Below are 14,077 nucleotides of genomic sequence, written 5' to 3'. Positions count from 1 at the left end.
CCTCCCCGAGTTCCATAGCCTCCTCATCCAGACGCCCAAGAATGCGGTGGGGGGCCTCCGGCCACCCAGCCACTCCACCCCAGAGGATTGCCCAAGCAACAGAAGACTGGCATTCAATAAGTTTTAAAGTTTTAAACTTTTAAAGTGCTGTGTGGCCTTGTCCTTCCCTCCTCCACCATCCCTCCCAGTGCTTCTCTCCTCCACCACCCCTCCCGGGCTACCTTGGCAGTTATCCCCCTATTTGTGTGATGAATGAATAAAGAATGCATGAACCTGAAGCAACAATGACTTTATTGCCTCTGCAAGCGGTGATCCAAGGGAGGAGGGGAGGGTGGTTAGCTTACGGGGAAGTAGAGTGAACCAAGGGGCGGGCGGTTTCATCAAGGAGAAACAAACAGAACTTTCACACCATAGCCTGGCCAGTCATGAAACTGGTTTTCAAAGCTTCTCTGATGCGTGCCGCACCCTCCTGTGCTCTTCTAACCGCCCTGGTGTCTGGCTGCACGTAACCAGCGGCCAGGCGATTTGCCTCAACCTCCCACCCCGCCATAAACATCTCCCCCTTGCTCTCACAGATATAGTGGAGCGCACAGCAAGCAGTAATAACAATGGGAATATTGGTTTCGCTGAGGTCTAACCGAGTCAGTAAACGGCACCAGCGCGCTTTTAAATGTCCAAATGCACATTCTACCACCATTCTGCGCTTGCTCAGCCTGTAGTTGAACAGCTCCTGACTACTGTTCAGGCTGCCTGTGTTCGGCTTCATGAGCCAGGGCATTAAGGGGTAGGCTGGGTCCCCAAGGATAACTATAGGCATTTCAACATCCCCAATGGTTATTTTCTGGTCTGGGAATAAAGTCCCTTCCTGCAGCTTTTGAAACAGACCAGAGTTCCTGAAGATGCGAGCGTCATGTACCTTTCCCGGCCATCCCACGTTGATGTTGGTGCAACGTCCCTTGTGATCCACCAGAGCTTGCAGCACTATTGAAAAGTACCCCTTGCGGTTTATGTACTCGCCGGCTTGGTGCTCCGGTGCCAAGATAGGGATATGGGTTCCGTCTATCGCCCCACCACAGTTAGGGAATCCCACTGCAGCAAAGCCATCCACTATGACCTGCACATTTCCCAGGGTCACTACCCTTGATATCAGCAGATCTTTGATTGCGTTGGCTACTTGCATCACAGTAGCCCCCACAGTAGATTTGCCCACTCCAAATTGATTCCCAACTGATCGGTAGCTGTCTGGCATTGCAAGCTTCCACAGGGCTATCGCCACTCGCTTCTCAATTGTGAGGGCTGCTCTCATCTTGGTATTCATGCGCTTCAGGGCAGGGGAAAGCAAGTCACAAAGTTCCATGAAAGTGCCCTTACGCATGCGAAAGTTTCACAGCCACTGGGAATCGTCCCAGACCTGCAACACTATGCGGTCCCACCAGTCTGTGCTTGCTTCCCGGGCCCAGAATCGGCATTCCACTGCATGAACCTGCCCCATTAGCACCATGATGCCTGGATTGCCAGGGCCCCTGCTTTGAGAGAAGACTGTGTCCATGTCCTCATCACTCTCGTCACCGTGCTGACGTCGCCTACTCGCCCGGTTTCGCTTTGCCAGGTTCTGGTGCTGCATATACTGCTGGATAATGCGCGTGGTGTTTAATGTGCTCCTAATTGCCCAAGTGATCTGAGCAGGCTCCATGCTTGCCGTGCTATGGCGTCTGCACAGAAAAAAGGCGCTGAACGATTGTCTGCCATTGCCCTGACGGAGGGAGGGGCAACTGACAACATGGCTTACAAGGTTGGCTTACAGGAAATTCAAATCAACAAAGGGGGTGGTTTTACATAGAATCATACACAGAATCATAGAATATCAGGATTGGAAGGGACCTCAGAAGGTCATCTAGTCCAACCCCCTGCCCAAAGCAGGACCAATCCCCAATTTTTGCCCCAGATCCCAAATGGCCCCCTCAAGGATTGAACTCACAACCCTGGGTTTAGCAGGCCAATGCTCAAACCACTGAGCTATCCCTCCCCCCCAATCAACTGTCACACAGAATGGCCCCCTCAAGGATTGAACTCAAACCCCTGGGTTTTGCAGGCCAGTGCTCAACCCACTAAGCTATCCCTCTCTCTGGTATTTCAGGCAGGACTTCATGGAGGGAGGTAGGGAGGGGGGAGCAAATGAATACAAAACAAATCTGGTCTATTTCTTGTTTTGATCCACTCCATCTATCTTTTACATCTTTGGCTGGCAGCAGACGGTGCAGAAGGACTGCATGCCATCCACATCTCCTGACTGCTCGGCAGAAGATGGTACAATAGGCCTGCCATCCACATCTCCTGCCTGCTCACCATAAGATGGTACAGTAGGACTGCCTGCAGGACTAAAGAGAATGACCTGGTCGAGTCACTCCTAATTTAGTCCCTGCACCCCTGTCTGCCGAGGCGCTCCTGACCGACCTTACCGAGGTGGCCAGGAGCACCTTGGACACGATGACGATGGTTTTCAGGACTCTTGCACCGTCTGCTGCCACAAGGCAATGGGTTGCTGCTGCTGTGTAGCAATGCAGTACCGCATCTGCCAGCACCCAGGAGACATTCAGTGACTGTGAGCTGAGCGGGCTCCATGCTTGCCGTGGTATGGCGTCTGCACAGGTAACTCAGGAAAAAAGGTGAGAAACGATTGTCTGCCGTTGCTTTCACGGAGGGAGGGAGGGAAGGGGGGCCTGATGACATGTACCCAGAACCACCCGCGACAATGTTTTTTGCCCCATCAGGCATTGGGATCTCAACCCAGAATTCCAATGGGCAGCGGAGACTGCGGGAACTGTGGGATAGCTACCCACAGTGCAACACTCCGGAAGTCAACTCTAGCCTCGGTACTGTGGAAGCACTCCACTGAGTTAATGCACTTAGAGCATTTTGTGTGGGGACACACACAATCGACTATATAAAAACGATTTCTAAAAAACCGACTTCTATAAATTCGACCTAATTTCGTAGTGTAGACATACCCTTAAGTTTCAAAAGGTAATAGAAGCTTCTATAATCAGCAAGCTCTCTATGTCCTTTAGGGCTACCCCAGGCTAAGGACTGGGGACCTCTTGCTTGTGCCTAGAAAGCTGATGAGAGGAATCCACTTAGGCTGACCAGACAGCAAGTGTGAAAAATCGGGATAGAGGGTGGGGGGTAATAGGCGCCTACATAAGACAAAGCTCCAAATATCAGGACTGTCCCTATAAAATCGGGACATCTGGTCACCCTAAATCCACTTGCATGACTCATCTTCACAGGCAGGAGGGCAGAATAACCAGTGCCTTTTGGCCTCTTTAACGTCCCACAATTGTCTGGTGTTGATGGACCTTTCCTACTGGGCAGGACACCCATCAACACCTTCTGTCAAAGATCAGCCCATCACACTAGTTAATGTCTTTCTCTTGTCTGGTGATTTACATAGGCTCACAAAACAACTGCTCAAATATTCCCTTACAATACAGATTGTGACAAAGTTCCTGCTCTACCTTGGTGGGTCTTGCGCTTATTGGCAGATTTGCTCGCCTTGGAGCTTCACGGCAGCCCTCAGCTTGGCTGTTTTTCTGAACCCACAGTCCAGGTCAACTCCTCCTGTGTCTGACCAGGGAGGATTTGGGGGGGAACCCGGGCCCGTTCCAGCCCAGGGCCCTGTGGGATGCAGCTGTCTACAGTGCCTCCTGGAACAGCTGTGCGACAGCTACAACTCCCTGGGCTACTTCCCCATGGCCTCCTCTCAACACCTTCTTTATCCTCACCATAGGACCTTCCTCCTGGTGTCTGATAATGCTTGTACTCCTCAGTCCTCCAACAGTCTGCGTTCCCACTCTCAGGTCCTAGCGCCTCTTGCTCCCAGCTCCTCACACGCACACCACAAACTGAAGTGAATCCTCCTTTTTAAAACCCAGGTGCTCTGATTAGCCTGCCTTAATTGATTCTAGCAGCTTCTTGATTGGCTGCAGGTGTTCTAATCAGCCTGTCTTAATTGTCTCCAGAAGGTTCCTGATTGTTCTGGAACCTTCCCTGTTACTTTACCTAGGGAAAAGGGACCTACTTAGCCTGGGGCTAATATATCTGCCTTCTATTACTCTCCTATAGTCATCTGGCCTGACCCTGTCACATGATGTTGTGAGTGAGATTAATGCAGGCAGCAACTGACAAGCATTCAGTAAAGTCTAAACACTTTCTTTTCATTCTAACCCCTATTTTAACAATCCTAGCACACAGGTGAGCCAGACTGATTCCAGCTCTGAAGCTGGCAGTGTTCCACTGAGACCTGGGGACTCTTGCATGCGCTGTCCCCTGGTCTGCCAGCGTCACATGTTGTGCTGGGCAGTGCAGTTTTAAAATTTCTGCCGAAGCAGCTGACATTAAGAAAGACAGGAAACGTGGCGCTTGATTGGGTACTGGTCTGAAGTGGAATCTCCATTGGCTGTTAGCAGTACAGTGCCTATGACACACAGGTGAATAGTTCTGATTCTATCCAGTAAAGGAAGCGATGCACCTGCCCACTCTCTCTCTCTTTCTCTCTAGCTGGTTTGTTACATTACGTTCTTGCAGTGATCTGAGAGACAACAGAAGGCTTGACTGCGAGGCCAGGAATTGCCTGCTAACCCCGCCAGGCTAAGCCTGGCACAGTGAACAAATGGGCTTGGGTAACTTTTGGACAACCCTAATAACTCACTTGGTTTGTCTGTTCCGTATCTGTGGAAAAGCTCTTGTGAAAAAAATGAGCTGGTTTCCCTGGCTTCCTCTGAATGCTAGTGCTGAGCACTTACCCACTGCTTTCCCTCTTCCACTTGCTGCGGCAGGATTCACGGGTGAAACCCTCACGATACTCCCGGTGAGTCAGTGCTATGATCCTTATTTTACAGATGGGGAAACTGAGGCACAGATCAATGCTATGACATGCACGAGGCCACAGATGGAGACACTGTCAGAGTGGAAGTAGGACTCAAGGGCTTGTCTGTGGTGTTTATGGAGGTACAAGGAGGCAGCCCAAAGTCTCTTCTGTTCATTAGGGGGTGTATGTTATCTCTAGGGTCCTACGTAACGAGTAATATATTAGGACTGCTGCTTTTATGAATCAATTGCCTAAGTCACTTGTCATTCAAGAGTGTAACATCTTCTTGGCTGGGAAGCTCTGCAACTGATCTCTAATCACCTAAGTGAGGACAGAGCTGCACTGCACTTAAAAGCCGGGGGGTAGATGAAAGTGGGGTGCACGCACTGTTGCTTTTCGGAATATGCTAACACACAGCTATACATGATCTCAGATCACTGCCAGGCCCAGAGTCTTGTGCTCTCTCTATAAGAGTGGAGATCAATCAATCAATCGAATGATTACACGCCATTTTTAATCGCTCTATTTTTAGAGCTGATGGGCCAGATCATCAGCAAGCGTAAATCGGTGTCGCCCCATTGATGTCAGTGGAGCAATGCCAGTTTGCACCAGCTGAGGATCTGGCTCATGTTGTCGAAGAGAGGTGAATTTTTCACTCTGCTGTGCTTGAGCCATGAAAATTCTCTCGGTGGAAATGTGCTATGGTGACTCTGGGGGTGAATTAATTCTTCCGAAGAAATGGGGGGGGGGGCATCATCCCTTTTTGCTGATTCTCCCTTTAAAAGTAGTTTGGGTGCTTTGGGGGCACTTTTTCTTTTAATCTTCAGCATTTTGATCTGAAGCCTCCTTGTCTGAGACAGACTATAAAAATAAAATGGAAACCAAATAAACCACTCCCAGCCCCAGTTCATTTACCAGGTATGTTTTTTACTCCCTCGCTCTCAAGAAATAAAACCATCAGCCCCGACATATAATATTTCAGGTGGCTAAGGAAGAAAAAGACCTTCTGTTTTTAAACAAGGCACCTTTGATTCAGAGGCTGGATTTCATTGAAAGAAATCTAAGGGGTTTAACTTTTACCACCTCTGAGATAAACGCCAACCTTCAGAGTGGGGAACTACTTTCTATGTTTTTTTTGCAAGTGTGAACTGAGGTATGAATGCATAGATTTCAGGCATTGCCTCTCCCTCCTCAGGGGGATCGAATGAAAGGCCTTGCAATTAACAAGACTGTGTTTTAAGGACACAATGCCTTCAGGATGCTGCAAAGCTCCTTGCTAAATGTGCTCGCAGTTTAATGGAAATGGGCTTCTGAAGGAAATGGGCTTCTGAAGGAAAAGCAAACAGAGTTCACCAGGGAGGAAAAACCAGCGAGGAATTCCAAACTGTTTGGCAGGGTTTGGAAACTGTGATGCCATCAGAGCCTTCGTTGGTGAGTCTGCCCTGGAAAGAAGAGAGAAGGCTGGAGCAATTAGAGAGAGCCTCTTGTAGGGCTGATGTTTGTACGCCTCCTGATCCACTCAATGAAGCTCTGTTACCTGCTACCCGAAGAGACAATTCGTGAGCAGTCTCTGCAGCTCTCACGAGCTCAGGTACAGCTAGGGTGACCAGACAGCAAATGTGAAAAATCGGGACGGGGGTGGGGGGTAATAGAAGCCTATATAAGAAAAAGACCCAAAAATCGGGGCTGTCCCTATAAAATTGGGACTTCTGGTCACCCTAGGTACAGCAAGAGTCCACTGCCGCTCCGTCTACGCTCCGAAAAGGACCCAAAATCAGCTTCCTTGCCCGCCCTCCACTGTGTGTGGGACAGGGTGCAACTGCTAGTATAGATGGGACCAAGCTAATCTGAACATCGCTCTGGAAAGCATGATTGAAACCATGTTTCAGACGATAAGCTCTATGTAAGGGCAAAGGATATTATCCAGGACACACGCAGCCTAGCTCATTGCAATGGGAATTTAGGATCATGTAAAACATACATTCAGCTTTAAGAAGAGGCATTAGAAAGCTGTTGGATAGCATTGCTCACCGCCTACCTGTGCAGCTGTTATCGTTTGCTGAACACCCACGTGCTAGTTCTATACAGGGTATGTCTACACCGCAGAACCAGGCGTGACTGTCGCGCCGGTCGGCATACCTGTGCTAGCTTTCATCTAGCTAGAGTGGGTAATAACAGTAAAGCAGGGATGGCCACCTCAGTACAGGCCTGCCTGGTACCCTGGCTCTGTACTCAGCCTGCACGGATGTCTGGTCCACCACATCTTCACTACCATCGTTACCCTTGTCAGCTAGATTAAAGCCTTATGCTACAAGCACACCTGACGGTGTTTGGCAACCCGCAGACAAATAAAATAGACAAGGGCTGACGGTGCAGGTCCCCAGTCCTGCAAACATTTCCTGTGGGCGTAACTGAAGGATGGGAGTTGGCCTATGGACTTCAATGTGAAGCCTCGTGTATTTCAAGTTCAGTTACAGTATGTTTGCAGGATCAGGGCCTTAGCGGAGAGGTGATGAGACAAAGAAAGAGACACAGGGAGGAAACAGGCCACGCAACAGCACCCAAGACGGGGAGGCCGTGGTGCAGGTGGAGAGACTCCCCACTACGGAGGGCTTAGTGAGATCCATGTCAATATAGCTAGGAGAATTCACCTAGGAAATTTGTCTCAGTTCTCTGAGGACAGGACAGAGTGGCACCACATGGATGAGTGAGGAAAAACCTTCTGGGGATGAAAAGACGTAATCCCAGAAGCACCAGTACTGAAGTATTTTCAGATGAGCAAAGAGCCTAAGATCTCAGTCGATAGGCACTCCTGTGGGCCAGGATTATGTGGGTGTTGTACCCCCATCACAGGGCAGCGGCCGGTGTCTCCTGACTCCAGCAGCTATCCTTACAGGGGCCGTGATGGGAACATGGGTTATAGCTGTAAGATCAGGAGTTGGCTCGGAGCACCCCCTCCCAGCACTCAGGGAGGAACAGGGTGGTCCCAACTTGGGTTGTGACCCCCAGGCTGAGAAGCTGCTGTAGCGAGAGATTTTACATAGTTACGTGGCCTGCTGACGCTGAGACAACTCTTAAATATTTCCTGCTGGTGCCCATGTATTGTGATTTCACTTCTCCACGGCACGCCCCTGGCAAGTCTCCAGCGTGCACCAGGCTGTGCCCTGCAGGGCTGTGTTTGTTACAGTGGATATAACGGTAGGACCTGAAAATGAATCAAGCCCATTAGGGTTGCAGCAGAGACCTCTGAGTAGCTGGCTAACTTCGCCCCCAGCCCTTGGTGACCTGTGCGCGGCAGAAAGAGGAGTAAGGATGGACGGTTTGCTTGAATTTGGGATTTTAGCCCCACGGCTGGCCTTAGTGGTATCTAAACCCCCCCCCCATTGTCCATGCCTGGGAGCTCCCGGCTGGCCTCCTGAATCTCAAGGCAGTCATCCCTTAAGCACTGATGTTTGGACCCTTTCTGTTCTGGCGGGTTGGGCACCTTCGTAATGCCAGTGCTAAGCCTGAGCTCCAGAATTCTGATCCGGATCTGGGCCTGGCACACCCCCACCGCCCCCCAGCGTTCTGCAGAGCTCGGAGCTGGGGGCTCAGTTCAGACCTGTCTCATGAGAACAGCTCGGCCTGCTCTTGTGGCGCGGGGCGGCCTGGGTGGGGCTTCTGCTGGCAGCTTTTCCCCGAAGTGAAGCACTAATTTGGTTATCGAAGATCCCCTGCAAAGCAGGCTCCCTGCCTCTGCCCCGGATGGGGACGATTGACTCAGCACTTGTCAAGGGCACCAGAAATCTTTAGGTCAGAGCCTCGCTGTTTAGTCCCGACCAAATGACCCCCTTGGTAGTGCCCCAGTGGCCATTTGCCCCAGCTAGCGAGGGCTGAGGCTGGCAGCAGGAGGAACCGAAGCTGAGCCCATCTGGCTTCAGCAGAAAGCATTGCTACACCCAGGGGAACCCCCCAGGCAGGTCCCAGGCTCGCACAGCAGAATTCAAGCCCTGTTCACACCTGCACAAAGGCCCACTGAGGGCCATTCAGGTGACGATGACACTTGTGTCAGGTTGAAGCTAGCACAGGATCACTGACAGCAGCATTGGAAATGCCAGCTCCAGTTATAAATAATACTTGGCACTTCTCGAGCCCCTTCCAGCACTGGCACTCAAGGCATGTTGTTGAATTAAGCCTTGTAACCTTCCTCATCTTTACACGACAGGTCAGTATTATTACTCCTGTTTTACAGATGGGGAAACTGAGGCACAGAGGCAGTCCAAGGTCACCCGGGGAGTTTGCAGCACAGCTAGGCTCTGTGTATGGTAATGACTAGACTGTGCTTCCTAACTGCCACTGATCCCAGAGAGGGATTGACACCCACCCCCCACCCCCAGGATTCTGCCTGCAGACTGTTCATCCAGACGTGGCTGCCTCTGAGACCCCATCCAGCTCCTCACAGAGAAGGCCAGAAACCCACTGCAGGAAAATGACCATGTGGGTTCAGTGCCGCTGATTCGAATGGATGGTGCGATTTCCTTCCTAATCCACTACCCCAGTGCCGATGGGCAGTTTAAGCCTGGCACGTATGAGCAGAAACCTGTGTTCTCTGGAAACCCTGCTCCGAAAGTGACAGGTGGTTCCTGGCTGAAGTGAAACTGGTGTGCAATGTGTCTGTTCGCTCAGCAACCTGGATGGCCCTCCCCAGCTTGCAGGCCCTCACTTCCTTTCCTGTGCCATATCTCCTGGGAGCAGCTTGTCAGATTCCAGAAGGGGCCCCGAGAAAGTCATCTGCGGGTAACACATGGCCCCCGGAGGAATCATCCGGCCGTATCGCTCTGCTTGCAACTGGGCAGGGCTTGTTATCGGCAGGAGAGTAGGGCTGGATCCAGAGCGCCTAGAAAAAGCACCACTGTTCCCTGGAACTGAGCACACTTGACCCCCACCCCGGCCTGTGGCATGAGGAGATTGTGACGGGTCCTGCAGTTGCTATCACACTGCGGTGCCAGCCGTGGCTGCAGGGAGGCCTCCCTCCTCAGGGCCGGATTCTGCTCTCGCCACAGCACAAAGCCGGGAGACGCGTCTCTCCCCGGCCCAGCGGGCTCAGAGAGAGGTGGTGGCCAGAGCAGAGCCCTGCATGAGGGAATTTGCTCCCCTCTCGGTCCAAAACAGCCTGACTCAGTGACCGTGGCCCCTCATTTCACAGTGTAGGGCCTGGGTGTGCGCAGGGGGCTGAGATCCCAGGCTGCCTCCTTGAGTTTGGAGACGCTGCTGATTTGCTGTTACTGGGTCATTAATAAAATGAGATGACGGGCCCCCAGAGCTCCGCAGAGGAGCTCTGCTCCGCTCTGTGTCAGCAGTGGGGCTAACCCAATAAACAGACTCACTCCAGAGTGACCCTGGCAGGACTGAAAGCAGCAGCTGGCCCTCCGCCCCTCTCTCCGGGAGCTTGTCACTTCCCCACAAAGTCACCCCCCGGCCAACCAGCCAGCCTCCCTCCAAGTGCCAGGAGCAGTAAAGGCCGGGGGGGGGAGGGGGAGATGGCAGAAACCACCTCGCACTGTGGGGTGCCCATCCCGCCTCCAAGCCCAAATCGGGCTGATGTTACCTGTGCATGTTTAGAGGGACCAGCGGGGTGCACTGTGCACGGAGGCCAGTTTCTGCTTCTTCCTTAGGACTCGGGAGGACACCCCACGTCTCTGTGATCTGTGCAGATGGACTCTGTGCAATGCCAGACAGACTCCCGGGCCAAGTGCCCCCGGTGTAACCGCGGCCCCAGTACAATGACATGGGGGTGGGGAGTGGATTTGCATCAACTCCGTGTCTCCTGTGACAGCTCGACCCTAGCTCCTGCTCTCGCTCGTTGACACCGGTGCCCACCCATGGCCAATGCCGCCCGTTACTCCAGCCCCGGAGCGAGCCGGTCTGCCAGGCCATCACCCCCCAGCCTTCAACCACACTCGCTTGTGGCCGGCACCCTGCCCTAGCGGCTCCCCATGGCTTTGTAGCTGCCCCGCTGCAGCCCGTCTGACTACAGGGCTGGAGCAGTGTCTCCTCATTCACACTCGGCGGCACATGGCACATTTGGGGCACTGTCAAAGATGAACTGCGGTCAGTCTGAATGAACTCTCCTGGCCTAGATACAGTTACTCTGGATTGGCACCAGTGTAACTAAGACCAGACTTTGGCCTTTTGATGCCAGCTCAGCTCTTGGAAAAGACACGCTGGAGAGTGGGCAAAGCCCTCACAAACCTGCTGCAGGGGGCGGATCGGTTGTTTCACCCTCTGAAATGTCTCTGCCCCTCTGAACTGACGATCAAGCGAGTCCCACAGTGGTTTGGCATGAGCAGGTTCCCCTGCCCAAAGCCAGGATCCTAGCCTGACATGATCCCCTTTTAGGAGTTTGCGGCCATAGGGCGGTCTCCTCTGGTCAGAGGTTCACACCTGTACTTGGACAATTCAGTCCTTCATTGAGAGGGCTCCCAGGTTCCTTGTTCTCGCTGAGGTCTTGCATAGCAGCATCTGTGAGTCAGTCCTCTGCTAGGCTAGGACACTCCATCCCATCCTGGGACAGAAAGACCTGGCCTTGGTTACATACACCTGCCCCGCCTCGGGGCTGGATGACAGCAACGCGATACACCTGGGCATGCAGCCAGCCGCCCTTAGGAAACGCCAGCTTGTCCTCAGAGCTGCAGCTCAGCTCAGGAATACAGGTGCTGCAAGGACATCAGAGCAGGCCACTCCCTAGAATAGCGAGTCAAGTTCAAGGCCTCAGTCCTTATCTTCATGGTGCCCAATGGCCGGGGCCCAGGATGTCTAACGGAGCCAATGAAGAGTGGGGTCAACAACTCCCCACCATGAGGGGACATTTGTCCAGGGGACAGAGCTTCCTTGGGGGCCGGCCCCCGGCTGTGGAACGAACTCCCCCAGGAACTAAGGTGCATCACAAACCTCCCTGCTGCCTGCCCCAAGCACCAGGGGCGTGCTGAAGACGGTGCAACATCACTTAGTCTCACCGCTGAACTTGGGTGATGTGGGGTGAAAATCCCACTGGGCACGGGGCCAGCACCCCACAAGTCCTTCCTGCGCCCCAAAGGCGACAGAGGCCAAGTGAGCGTACGGCATGTACATTACCGAGAGTTGGCCGTCCCCGCTCACACCCGCTAACTGACGTGTAACTCACAATGCCAGAGAGCCGCACTGGTGCTGGATGGCCTACGCGTCGCCTGTCCCCCACAAGCAATGCCTGGCTCAGTCCTGGCAAACTCGCAGCAGCAAATACGTTGCCTCCACAGAGGATAGCATGGGAGGTCTCTACTGAAAGTGTGTGACTTATCGGTGTTCATGATCACAATGTGATGTGTGTACGGGTAATCGTTAAGAATAAGGTCACTGTACTGAATTTTACGCCCGTACAGTCTGAAGGTTAAAAGGAGTCCCCAGGCAGTGATATCACTTGGTGATGGTCTAGTCATGCGGGGTGGGGTTGCCAGTGACCTAACACACAGCTCAGTTGTCTACCCTGGCCCCATCCCCGAACAGCCAATGGAAAACCATCAAAGCCAAGAGCAAAGGCGCGAAACCACTTGGAGGTGAAAAGGGAACGTTGCACCCGACAGGGGGCCCCTTGTGTGTGAATAGGGATGAAAGCCTGTTTCAGTGGGGAGAGGTCCTCTGCCCCCATTCATGGAGGAGGCAGCTCGCTGGGCGGGGCTGTTCAATGACCATTTGGATCCTGGTTCCCATGAGGCCAGCCAGCTCTGCAACAGCCTGAACGTTGTGGGGAAACCTGTACGAGCTAGGAAAGGGAACTATGGATAAGGGAGCTGTGGGCTAAGGTAAAAGTGGGGCACACTGCTCCCCTAGGGGCAGGGGGTCTGGGATTTCGGTGATTAGCTGGTGTCAGGGGCTGGGTAGCACAGGGGAGGGATTCAAGGGGATTTGGGGAGTAGGGTCACCCCTTGCTGGCAGGGCTGGGCTGGCCTAGCCCAGAGGAGATTGCTTGAGTGGCTGAAAGGCAGGCGGGGTTAGGGAGCTATCACAAGAGAGATGCCCTCAGGCTGGAGGCAGTTGGGGGAACAGGGTGACTCAGTCCTGGGTACCCCGAGCTCCATCACACTCCCCACTCTACATGCGCCCCGTCGCCAAGTGGGTAACACAGGCTGGATGCTGCCGGGGGCACCCAGCTTGAGGCTGGGAAGGCTGCGAACCTCTGGCAGGAGACGTCTGGTGAAACCAGCTTAACAACAAACCTACCATTGGGAGCCTGGCCCAGTGAGGGCCCCCCCTCCCTCCCTGCAGTTCTGGGGCAATGCCCGGGCTGGGGAAGACGAGGCTGCCTGCCCAGCGCAGAGGAGCTGGAAAGCGGAGTGTGATTCCAGTGCCCGAGGTGCCTCTTCCCTGCCAGCCCCGCCTGCCTGCGCACACGCCCGCCAGCCACTGCAGATAAAGGCAGCTGTTCACTATCGGGTCACAGGGCATGTGGGGAGGGAAGGGGGCTGGCAGCAGTTCTGGGGGCGGGAGGTTCATGCCACAGGCTGGATCCTACACCTGCTGAAGTTAATGGGAATTCTCCCGCTGGCTTCCATGGGCCTCGGATCAGGCCCTGCCTGGGCTGGGGCCGTCTGGTGCCTGCAGGCAAAGGGCTGACGCCAGCTGCGGGTCTGGCCCCAAGCCCTTGGCTCCCTAGCGATTACTCTGGTCTGTGTAGCATTGGCTGCGTGGGACTCACTGTACCCAGCTCCAGGGATCTGGGTGTGAGGCCCAGTGGGAACCTCCTGCGTGTGTAAGAACAGCCTCTCCAGCTAGCTTCCCTTCCTGCGCAGGGCGACGCCGGGGGGTGGAAGCTTTGCCACTCTCCGGCCCATGGGACACGTGTTGGGCTAATGGGCAGCCAGGTTCTGGTTGGCTCCCGTGCCGTTCCTACGGAGCACGGCTCGCTGGGGCCCGCAGCATCCCAGGGGTTGCCGGCCCACTGCTTCAGGGTGGCGCTCAGGCCTGCGGAACGGGCCCAACTCATCACAGGGCTGCTGGAGCGGCACCTGCTGCCGCGAGATCTTCAGCCCAGCTCCAGTGCTGGTGCCACAGCCCACGCCAGTCAGGCCCCCCTGTAATCTGAGCCCCGCGGGGAGGGAAATGAAACCCAGAACCAGGAACAGAACCGTTGTGATGAACGGGTGGAAGCTGCAGCACGCTCCCCACAATGACTCAGCCCAGGGCACTGGCGACTGG

At 53.8% G+C, this 14,077-nt stretch overlaps 1 protein-coding gene across 6 annotated transcripts in view; it reads left to right on the top strand.

Annotated features, from left to right (window-relative positions):
• The window catches only part of SLC51A (solute carrier family 51 subunit alpha), an 87,556-nt gene that overhangs the window by 33,896 nt on the left and 39,583 nt on the right, over positions 1-14,077 (top strand). The gene's annotated exons all lie outside the window — the stretch shown is intronic.

Source organism: Chelonia mydas, chromosome 9 (genome assembly GCF_015237465.2).
Source record: "Chelonia mydas isolate rCheMyd1 chromosome 9, rCheMyd1.pri.v2, whole genome shotgun sequence".
Taxonomy (NCBI): Eukaryota; Metazoa; Chordata; order Testudines; family Cheloniidae; genus Chelonia; species Chelonia mydas.
The sequence above is the reverse complement of the archived record's forward strand: the minus strand, read 5'-3'. Positions and strand labels throughout refer to the sequence as shown.